This window comes from Micropterus dolomieu, linkage group LG01 (genome assembly GCF_021292245.1).
Source record: "Micropterus dolomieu isolate WLL.071019.BEF.003 ecotype Adirondacks linkage group LG01, ASM2129224v1, whole genome shotgun sequence".
Taxonomy (NCBI): Eukaryota; Metazoa; Chordata; class Actinopteri; order Centrarchiformes; family Centrarchidae; genus Micropterus; species Micropterus dolomieu.
The window spans coordinates 25,955,510-25,967,584 of NC_060150.1; the positions used below are offsets into that span (position 1 = coordinate 25,955,510).

Sequence of the window (12,075 nt, forward strand, 5' to 3'; positions counted from 1 at the left end):
AACATGAATATTAAAATCGCCACAAAGAACAATTCTGTCATAATTTAAAACCAGAGTAGATAAAAATTCAGGAAGTTCTGATAAAAATCCTCCAGGCGGTTTTGGGGGGCGATAAATTATAACAAATATGATAGGTTGCAGCCCTCCAACTTTAAGAGTGAGAACTTCAAAGGAGCTAAATTCATCACAGCGTACTTGATGACATTTAAAATTTTTCCTATACACGCTCACTAGCCCACCACCACGACCACTGACCCTCGGTTGACTAAAGCAATCATATTGAGGCGGACACAGTTCAGCTAGCTGGCTATAGTCATTCATCTGCAACCAGGATTCAGTTAAAAACATAAAATCTAGATTTGCAGACAAGATAAAATCATTTAATATGAAAGTCTTACTTGAAAGTGATCTCACATTGAAGAGAGCCATTTTAAATGTGTTTGTTCTGGGTGCTGGAGTTGGTACAGTTGTCCTAATCCCCATAGCCACCTTTAAACTCAGGGTTCTGAAAGGTTATGATGGTCAGTCCCAAATGTTTGTATTTTATAATGTAGATAACATTTTTCCCCAGATGAACATAGTGGCCAAATCTATACCACGTTTGGTGCCTGTTACAGCAACTAATAGGGTTAGTCTACAATATTAGCGGTCTGGTGGTTTGCGTGAACATGGTGGCCTGGGATAGAGTCAAATTCCTGGCCTGAATTATTGTGCCAGTCGGCCTCTGGCTGACGGAGTTAACATGGCTTAGATTTAGCAAAAACACCATGACCTGTATATTCTGTACTAGATGTGGTCCACAACATGCAGGGAAAAAAAACAAGTTTGCTGAGGCTACTGGCACCTTGAATGAAGAACAACTGCAGCTTAAAACATAAAATATGCCGAGACAGATACACAAATGAAACAGCACTTACACTTCCGGTATGTGTATTTGTTTAAGCACCATTCAATTAAAATGGGACTGTGAAATGAAATAAAACAAAACAGCACATTGTAGTTTTCCATTTATCAGTAATACAGTTAAATGGGCTATAATGTGAAAAACTGCATTGCAGGTCAATTTAAGGTGTGTGCCCCGAAATGTTCTGACTGTGCAGAATTTTCAATCAGGTGATACAGTGCTCCTCGTAAAAAAAAGTTAGTCTGGAAACCTGCTTAGGACATTTTTCTGACATTTTACAGACGAGTAAAGGTGGGGTATGTGATTCTAATAAAATATACATATTTTTGTCTAAGCGAATAAGAATCCCTTAACGGTCCACTAGCTGTCAGTTTTGTCTGTGTGCTGAAAAAAAATCTGGTGTTTATACACAGCCATGGCTCTTTAAATGGGAAACAAAGTGGCTAGGACCAAGCCATACAACACTATTCCAGCCATGATGTGTGTGTCAGGTAACATTAAATGACTTGCCCACGGACATTCAGCTTACTTTCTAGTTCACCAAGACATGCTGTTATTGTAATGTTAGCTATAGCAGCATGAGAGTTATGAGTATCGCTGTCTGGAGCTGCTGTCCTGCTCTGGACCGTCTCGTCCCCTTTGCATGTTAGCTTCGCAGCAGCAACTGTAATGGCAGTTTGCTAACCCACAACTTAGGTAATGTTAGTTACATTACTTGCTGTGTTGCTCGCCCCAAATTGCCTTCTCCACCTTTAATTGAAAATACACCGCAGATAAATCTGTAAATAGTTAGTTGCAGCCCTAACATACATATCAAAAAAATTCATGTCCTATGATAGAGATTTCATCCATATTGCCCACTGTAAATTCACTCTCACAGAACACATTTAAAATCTTTGTCAATTGATACCAGCATTAAGTCAGTGATGACTTCACCAAATGTTGACATATCTAAACTCACTTTCTATCCTCAAAACTCTTAACATTTACTTACTTAACAACTGATTCAGAATATTGGTGCAGTTCCTTCTAACTAGCAACAGAGGTAGATAAAAGGTTTTAAATGACTTAAAACCACTTTTAAGAAGGCATGCATACAGTATCTCACAAAACTGAGTACACCCCTCACATTTTTGTAAATATTAGATTCTATCTTTTCATATGAAAACACTGAAGAAATGACACTTTGCTACAATGTAACGTAGTGAGTGCACAGTTTGTCAGTGTAAATTTGCTGTTCCCTCAAAATAACACATCATACAGCCATTAATGTCTAAACTGCTGGCAACAAAAGTGAGTACACCCCTAAGTGAAAATGTCCTAATTGGGCCTAATTACTGAAACTGAGCTGCAGCACGATGGCCAAGACCATACAGCTGTTCAACAGGACAGGTTCCACTCAGAAAAGGCTTCGCCATGGTCGACCAAAGAAGATGAATGCACATGCTCAGCTTCATATTCAGAGGTTGTCTTTGGGAAATCGACGTATGAGTGCTGCCAGCATTGCTGCAGAGGTTGAAGGGGTGGTGGGTCAGTGCTCAGACCATACGCCGCACACTGCATCAAAGTAGTATGCATGGCTGTTGTCCCAGAAGGAAGCCTCTTCTAAAGATGATGCACAAGAAAGCTCACAAACGGTTTGCTGAAGACAAGACTAAAGACATGGATTACTGGAACCAGTCCTGTGGTCTGATGAGACCAAGGTTATTACAGTTTTGGATTTTTCATTAGTTTTTATTTTTGTTTCATTTTGACTTTTTGTTTTCAATTTCAGTTTAGTTTTAATTAGTTTTTAATGTGGGTTTGGTAGTTAAGTTTTTATTTTTTGAAAATGCTTATTATTCATTTAGTTTATTAGTTTCAGTGTTAGTTTTAGTCTTTGTTGCTGCATGATGCCAAGCTCTGTTCAGTTTAGTTTAGTCCAGTGTAGTTTTTTCACAAAACATTAAATACAAGTACAATCATTAGAAATAATGCAGATTTGTGAAAAGGGACACCTTTTTTTAAGCTATCTGAAGCTTGTACGTAGGGGCCCAAACACTAAGCAAATATTTGAAGTACTAACACATTGTCTAAATAAGACAGTGACTCACTACCTGCAACCCGAACTAAACAAAACATAGCTCTATACAATTGTTGCATTCATATTATTTTGTACACATGTAAGTATAAAGGATAATATAAAACATGTTCAAAGCCCGCCAACTACACAGCCGATCCTTACCTGGGCCTCCCCAACTAACTTAGCCTCCCCCTAACTAATTAAAAAAAATAATAAATAAACTCAAACTATGGACATTTACTCTTTCATTTTAGTTAGTTTTAGTTAGTTTTGCAAACCTACAAGACAGTTATTGTTTTTTTTTTTTATAAAGCCTCGTTTTTATTTTTATTTCAGTTAATGACAATGTTTTTTCACATCTAGTTTTCGTTATTTTGTTTCTCTTCATTAACTATAATAACCTTGGATGAGACCAAGATAAACTTATTTGGTTCAGATGGTGTCAAGGGTGTGGCGGCAACCAGGTGAGGAGTACAAAGACATGTGTGTCTTGCCTACAGTCAACACAAAATATTGACAGTTTGGGCCTATTTTGGACATTTTCACTGAGGGGTGTAATCACTTTTGTTGCCAGCGGTTTAGACATTAATGGCTGTGTGATGTGTTATTTTGAGGGGACAGCAAATTTACACCGTGATACAAGTTGTACACTCATTACTACTAGCCAAGTGTCATTTCTTCAGTGTTTTCACATGAAAAGATATAATCAAATATTTGCTAAAATGTGAGATAGTGTACGTACACAAGGGAAATCAACAAAACATAGTTAAATTAGGAGCCTTATAACGTAGAACCTGAATCTAGGGCTGAAACGATTTATCGATTAAATCGATTCATAAAATGCTTCAACACAAATTCTTTGCATCGATGGTTCGTTTAATCCATGTAACTATACAACACAGTGTTTCGCAGGGGCATTTATTACTGTCGCACATCGTGTTTACGCTATGAACACGACGTGATAATGATGGAGCTGTTTGTAAAGTGGGGGAAGAGAGAGAAAACAGTGAGGGACAAAAAAGAATGTTTTCAAAGTATGGGATTATTTCAAGCTAAAGAAAACAACATATCTGTAATGTTACCGTCCGTCCACCGTAAAACGAAACTTTTGTCGCCTCAGCAACAGCACGACGGCGCCTTATCAGAAAGCAGCCAGTGTTCTGCCAGCGGACCACAGACAAGGTAACAGTAACAGCAACTTTAGCATTTAACTGAAATCATGATTGATTGTTGAGTTGAAGGCTAGCCAAAGTAAGCCGCAGTCCTCAGCTGAAAATGTGCACAGGTGCGTTTGTTCTCCTTTTTGGGCCGTGAGTTGTAACCTCACAGTCACTGCCGCCAAGTAAAAGTACTTCTTAAACGACGCATCGATGAATCGTTGAAATAATCTATAGAAGCTTCAAATACTAAAATCATCGTTAGCTGCAGCCCTACCTGAATCACAATCACGTCCAGAGTTTTGGTTTTACATACCTTAGACCACTGAGCCTCACAGATGCTCTTGTAATAGCAATTTGGGGAATCTATATCTGTAAGAGGGTAATGCGAGGGCTTGTTTTCATAGATAAATGATGAGTGGTGTAGATCCTCAAGGCCACTAAAAAGTATGCTGTTCCAGGTTAATAGACTTTATATCTTCATGGAATGCAAAAATCCTTATTCTTTGAATATAACATTTTGTGAATTTAACTTTGTTTTTGTTTTCTTGAGAGTGATTAACTGTTGGAAAACAAAAGAGGTGGGGTTGTTTTGTAAGATTACAGACCTATAAATCATTTGTTTTCCATGTTTTCTCTTTGATGTCATGGCAACCAAGCCCACCCAAACCATACTTCCAGCATACATCAGTCACCAGACACTGATAGATAAAAACTACACAACACATTCAAAGACAGTGTTACAGGTGGGACCTTGTTTCATCACTCGTACTCAACCATGTCCCCGGCAGGAGTGACTCGCTGAGCATCTGCTTCCAATAGCTTCCCTGTGTCTCCCCCTCCTCCTCCTCTGAGAGGTTTTGTGGGAGGCAGCAGACACATTGGACCCATCTGAAGACTGAACCCCAGCTTTTCGGACCAGGGCCCCAAAACAATGATGTAACATCCACCAGGCTTATATAACTAACCTCTGCTGGCAGTTTCTCACTCTGAAACACAGAAGGTGGAGACCCTGGGAACACTCACAACAAAAAAGTACACTGTACTGGACTGTGATTTAGAGTGTGCACACATGCACTCAGACTGCACACACAAAATTGACACAGTGGAACACATAACGCATACAAGGGTTGGTGTAACCATATTACAAGAAGATTATTGTTTTCATTAACACCTAATTCTATCTAGCCTTGGCTGATATTAGTTTAGTGCAGATATATTTGGTATCAGCTTATCTTGTGTGATTAAGTACAAAGAAACTGCAGTAAAGAAATGCTAAAGATATCTTTAAAGGTAGTTTAGAAACAGTGACGCCTTACATTGTTTATTCACCAAAGAGCACCAACAAAGTTAATTTTCACCTGAAAACTGTCCCACTCAGTTCTTGTTCACAGCTCTTTGAAAATCAAATTCATGGGATACAGCAAAGGTTTCAACGCTATGGATGAAACTGTTACCAGCTTAATGATGACCCACGGTAGAATTCCTGACGGTTCGTATTACTTTTACAAATTTGAATTATCGTTATAACCGAGTTCAACTAGTTGGCATACTCACGGTAAACACTCTCCAGCATCAACCAAAGCTAGCAACAGTCTCACAGACCCAGGCGTGCACGCTCAGCATGCAACGTGGGTTTATTTTGGGTCAAGGACAACATGTCGTAACCCAGTGACAGCGCTCCAGATATTTTTTAGCCTAGGGGACTAAGAAGCATAGTCGTATTTTTTTGAATAGGGAGGGAACATTGAATCGCTGCGAAAAAGGACACACTATGAATCTTGTGAGTCATCTTCGTACTACTGCCCACAACTTTATAGTGAATGCTAGGTAAGTTAACTTTTAGCTGTAATACATGATGTGTGGACTTTGGAATGAGGGAACATGACATGGTTTGTCTGTCTAACTTGCTAACAGCTTGTAAACTGAAGCTCTGTGTTACCTACTCTTGTAAAAACTCTACATGTTGTTCTGCTGCCCTATACGTCATGTATCTGCAAACTCTGTTTTCCCCCTGCACAACACGTTACGTCGTTTAGTCATCCAACCAACATATCTTCTTCATTAAAAATCTGGCAGTCGTCAAATTGGTTGTAAAAGTGTTTCAACAGGAGAAACACTGCAGACGCATTCAAGACTCCTCCGTATTTATGTAAATTGTGCATGGGGTCATACTTTATAACTTTTTAAAGCACATTTGATATAGTGTTAATATGTTTACATAAGGGTTGGGCTATGTCTACAAATTTGCGTTGGACGATGGCAGCACAATCACGATGTCGGCTTAATGTCGTGATGTCTGTCAGCCACCGGCAATGGTCGATGGCATCGTCTATTGGCCCAACCCTAGTTTACATAAGAGATTGACTGTTATTATTTTAATGTTTATACAAACAAAAAGTGCACAGTTCTGCTAATTTTATTTCTGGGTTTCAAAATAAAACTTGGTGAAATTGTTTCAGTGTGTGCATTAGTACTTTTTGAACAATTTATCAATATTGTGATAATACTGATAACCGTGATCATTTTGGTCACTATAATAGTGATGTGAAATATTCATACCGTTTCATTTCTATTTAACGTTATGCGTTTATGTAAAAAAAAAAAAATTTTAAAATGGGGTACTGGTGTGGACATCTCTCATAATGCACAACATTTAGTCGTTTCCTCTTATCCCACTGGCCTTTTTAACAGCACACATTTTGATCTGTCTAAGCAGGAAAAGCCCTAGCTGTAAATATCGCCGGAACATGGTCATCGCAATGTGCTCTTGCGCAATAGTCACATCGCAGAACAGTGCAATGTCAAGCAAGTCAAATTAACCCCCTCAGCTTTTTTGCTGCTTGATAGAAAAGTAAAACTTGGACAGTTCTCATTTTCAATGTCTAATCTAAAAGAGAAGTTTGTCTGATGTAACATCATTTACTCCGATTTAGATGAGTTCTTGGATACACAGTTTGTAACTAGTGAGTGACGAGCAGGCACTGTGTGCACAGTGAACCAGCAATCCCAATATTATTCTTATTCAGTTGATCGATTCTTTTAGGATGCTTATTTTAAAATACAGCAACTGAAGTAATCTGATGAAACTTCCTGTGTTTTTTCATATTGCAATATATATCGCAGAAAAGAAAAATATTGCAATGTTAGTTTGTTCCAACATCGTGCAGCCCTAGTTGTAAATAACCAAAGTGACGTTTTAGCTCTGTTGAACAGCCATTGTTATTACTTTCATTACATATTTATATCTGTTTTAAGCATATATTGTCTTATTTCCTGTTTTTAATACAGGGTTTTTTATTTTGACAACAAATCTCTGGTACTTAGGAGTTCCTACCACGCACAATGGTAGAGAGGAGAAACGGTAAAAAGTAAAGTACATAGAGTGAAACGTTTAATGTATTAGCACCCCAGAAGAGAAAATGGTCAGTATTTTGATCGTAATAATGTAACATTAAGATGAGGTTGGTATCTTGAATTAGTTTTGAGCTATAGTAATAACTCTTTATAATCATTTGTTTGATTGAATTAGCTTTAGCTTAATGTGAGCTAATGAAAAATTGTGGAAAGGTAGCTAACATATTTTGTTTTGTGTTTGTAACCAGCTTTAGCTCACTAGCGTTGTAGCTTACTTGTGTACTAGTGAGGTAATGAGTTGATTGAAAATAACAACAAACTTGTTCTTGTATTGCAGGTAGAGATAGTGAAATAGGGTTTACTTAAGTGTAAATAACAAACAAAGTGCAGGACATGTTTTGGTTGAGGACACCAGAGGGCTGTTTCACAAAACCAAGATAGCGAACTAAACCGGGATTTTCCAGATATCCTGGCCGGATTAAGTCGTGACTTGGTTTCACAAAAGCAGTAGCACATAAATTACCATGGTGGTTTATTCTGTGCAGCTAGCCTGCTCCAGACCAGGCTAACAGCCAGGCTTAGATAATCCTGGTGCCTTATCTGTTCAGCCAGCAGTCACACCGATCAGAAACCAAAGGGTTTTTTTCAGTTATTCCATGTTCTTATGTATGTGTTTTGCATATTTTTCATTAGCCTGCATTAAAATACCACAGGTAGCCTACATTTTGGCAATATGGTAGCACACAGTTTGTGGTTATTAAGTTTCATAATTGAAGAAGAAGATGCGTGCACCATACTTTACACACAGTGAGCAACAGCAAGGAGGTTTGCGTGGAATAAAGTGTAAAAGTAAATAAATAAAAAGTAAATTTCACTGCTCTTAACTGAAACTGTCATTGTGCCTTAAAAGTGAGCAGTGGACGTTAAAAGAGAGAGACAATACAATGCAAGGAGATAACATTTGTTGTGAATTGGAGCTATATAAATTAAATTAAATTAATTAAATAGTATGTTGATTTGTGGTTGTATTAAGTCCACTTCTCACTTTTAAAGGTATGACATAACATGAATGGTAACGTTATAAGTATGACAGTTTCAGTTAAGAGCAGTGATATTTTTAGCTACTTACTTGCACTTTCTGTAACGAAAACAATATTTTGTGCAGATTAGTTCCATTATGTCAGTAACATTTAGTGTGTTGCAGCAAGTAATAGAAAGGCATTCAGGATAGTGGAGCAAATTCCATCAGAATCAAGTGAGGATAATACAAGTAACACTGATGATGAATGGCTGACAGAAATAGGAGGATCCCCAAATGCTAGCAGCAGTGATAGTGGAGCTGAGGATGCTGAGAAAAAGAGGCTGAGGAGGAAGAAGTGAGGTTCAACGTTTTTGCATTGCACTAAACTGTATCTGAATATGTTAATATATGTGACCACATTAGTTTAACAGCATTAAAAACATAGTTTTCACATACTATATAATTTTATTCATTAGTTTGTTAAATAAATATTTCTTAAGTTAAAACCTTATGCCCACCCTGTCCACCTTAGTGGACATATAAAAAACTCCTTGAAAAATGTGTGTTTAAAAAAAATGAAATTCTAATTTTATTTTGCATGCCTAAAGAGCTATAAAAACACAGGAAAATATCCTGACAGAGGCTGTCATAATTCATGCATGAAATACTGCGGCCGTGTTTCTTTCTTTCTTTTTTTAAATATTATGTGCATATTTTCATCGGAAACCTTTTTATTCGCTGTTACTCACTGTGTATGTATGTATGCTGCATATGTCTTTTCCATTTCCAGCTGCTGACACGCATTTATCTGAAATACTTACACCTGGCTTGACATAGTCGCTTCTACTGAGCATGGTTTGGCCTTTGTGAAACTGATAAAGCCAGGATGCACTTATCACACTAGGTCAAGCTTAGCTTTTTCTGTTAACCTGGATTTCTAAATTCTGCTTTTGTGAAACAGCCCTCTAAAAGGATAAGGGACACTCTTTCAGTGACAACAATGTATTTTGCACAAGGAGGACAGATAGTTTGAAAGGATTGTAAGAGGCCATTTACAGCAGAATAGAGACCATCGCTAAACAGAGAAGGAAGGCTGAGACACTTGGCCTCACGTGACTCCGATGACCCCAATGACTGTCGTTACAACAACCAGGAGCACTAACGAACCAAGCCTTTATTATGACCCCACAAAGTTTAAATGGCTGGGATCCCTACCAGTCAGTCAGAACTGAGGAAACCCATTCAATGAGAGGAAAAATGTCTTCAAGTACCTTGACTTTAACATTCCTTGGATAACTATGACCTGGATGATGTCACTGACACTTCACATGTTGCTACTAGAGCTACCAACAGGGCAAGTATCTTGTAACACTGATCTGAAGGTATGACTGATAAATACTAGCTGATGTTGACCTTTTTAATTTAGAACCACCACCATCGTACACACTCACACACACACACACTAGAATAAGCGAAAATGGTGATCCATCATCTAAAGTCATTCCTCTCTCTAGCCAATAGATTAGTCAAGCACCAGATGCTCAACTGTTAACACAATCTCTCTGGGTTCACTAACTTCATATCTTGAAGGTTTGGTGGAGGGGAAGGGCTGCTAATCAGTTTCCCTATGCACTTCCAAGTGTGGAGTAAAAACACAGAAGTGGCCTAATTATCCACAGGCTATTTATTTTGGCAGATTATAAGCACCAGACTACCTGCCAAATAAAGGAGAAGGAAAGAAAAACACTTTGTCAGTGCACTGTGTATGCATGGGTGGAGTGGGGATGGGGATGGGTTGTAAAGTGTGTGTGATATAATTTGACGAAATGTGCATTTACTCTACTTTTCAGCTGTAGGCAATTCTAATTGGCTACAACACACTGTACAAACATGCAATGCTATGATGCGTTTTGCCATACACTGCTGCAAATGCAGTAGGCTTTAAAGATAAAGAAAGACCTCATAAAACATTCATCTTTTGTGGCAGAATGCTTCACTTAACACGCCAAACACCATTTTAAAAAAATAAACACACTTTTAAGTTGCTTTGCCCCTCCTCATCGGTAGCCTACAAGCAGGAGATCGGCTACTTCAGACATTTAAGGAGTCATCTGTATTGTACGGTAAAGATGTTATGTTGTTGAAGGATCAGACAATCCTCCACGCAGCACTTCACGTGAGAATACTGTCATTTTTTAAATTTGGTTAGGCAACTTTCAATTGGCCTTCCAGATTTTTAAAGTTTGGCGTTGCTCCCTGAACAAAAGTGCAAGTACCGACCAATGCACTCTCCTCTCTGCTGTAGTGTTGGATGTCATGTAGGCTCCAGTGTAACATAATAGCCTATCTGGCAAGTTCTGAGATGATAAAATAGTCTATTGTGGCCTTGGGCTCGGGTCTCTCGTTTCACAAGTTGTCTAACGTTAACCAGACTCCACTTTTGACTTTTCTAGTTGAGGTGATGTAAGCCAGCGTGGATGGTCTGGTCTAATCTGAATGGCCTCCACCTGTCGGCAGGATGGGCTCACCTGGATGAACACTGTGACTGAATGCTTCACGGTTCACGTAATACACAACATACTATTTCTCAATATTTTATGAATTCCACACCAGGCAAAACGCCTGTAAAAGCACCACCTGAACGCCGCAAATTTGGGTGACAGGCTACTCATATTCGTCCAACATGACACTTACCCCCATGGCTCTAAGCCCTCGACTAGCAACATGCTTTGTTGCGGGTTATTGCGTTCAACGTCTGTCCTCCGTTTCTGCCGTTGACAACATGTTTAAGTCCGTCCTCACGTTTGAAAACAACACGGACCTGAATTTCCATGCACAAACATACAGGCAAATTAACTTACCGACGCTATCCGGCTGGAAACAATTTCTTTCTGATGGCTGTGAAAACCGCCACTAAACAAACTTTCAGCCTGATATCCGGAGGACACACACACCCGGACTGTCATTCACACAGATCCGTAGACTGCTGTAAACTTCTTCACTTCTGTCAAGTCATCTGCAATAACACTTCAACTTACCGACCAAGATTTTCAAAATAAGAGCATTATTGAAATAGTGCTTAATGCGGACTTCTTTTGGCAACACAACTGTGTACCCTGACATTTGCTAAACCTGACGTGTCTGACGATACTATAGGTTTGTTTTCTAGTGGATTTTGTACAGTATATGTGATAATATTCAATCAAAAACAATACTAGAGCTACCTGCCCTTCTTTTATCTATGTGTTTCCACTTATTTCTCCCTATCAGCAACCAGCAGAGAAGGCTCTCATCCCATCTTATCGTATTGATTGATTGATTGATCGATCTTAAGTGCAGTAAGTTCACTAATGAAAAAGCAAAAACCGACATCAGAGATGTACCCAAGTCCTTGCACATCTACAGAAGAATGAATCAATGTCAAATTAAGAGGCAAGGCAAGGCAACGCAAGGCAAATTCAAAGTGCTTTACACCAAACATAAAAGCAACATAGGGAAATTGAAAAAATACACAATACAATGATACAATAATTAAAATATAATAATATAATATGTACATAAAATATGTAGGCTA

General features: G+C 38.5%; 1 protein-coding gene across 3 annotated transcripts in view; it reads right to left on the bottom strand.

Annotated features, from left to right (window-relative positions):
• The window catches only part of svila (supervillin a), a 93,489-nt gene extending 81,987 nt beyond the window's left edge, over positions 1–11,502 (bottom strand). Inside the window, exon 1 of one of the 3 annotated variants that reach the window (XM_046062529.1) lies at positions 11,363–11,502. The gene's annotated coding sequence lies outside the window, so the exon portion shown is untranslated. Of the gene's footprint in view, positions 1–11,195; positions 11,317–11,362 lie in introns of those variants that run through there. The other 2 variants (XM_046062545.1, XM_046062537.1) reach the window with 2 other exon arrangements.
• Between the last annotated feature and the right edge of the window lie 573 nt (positions 11,503–12,075).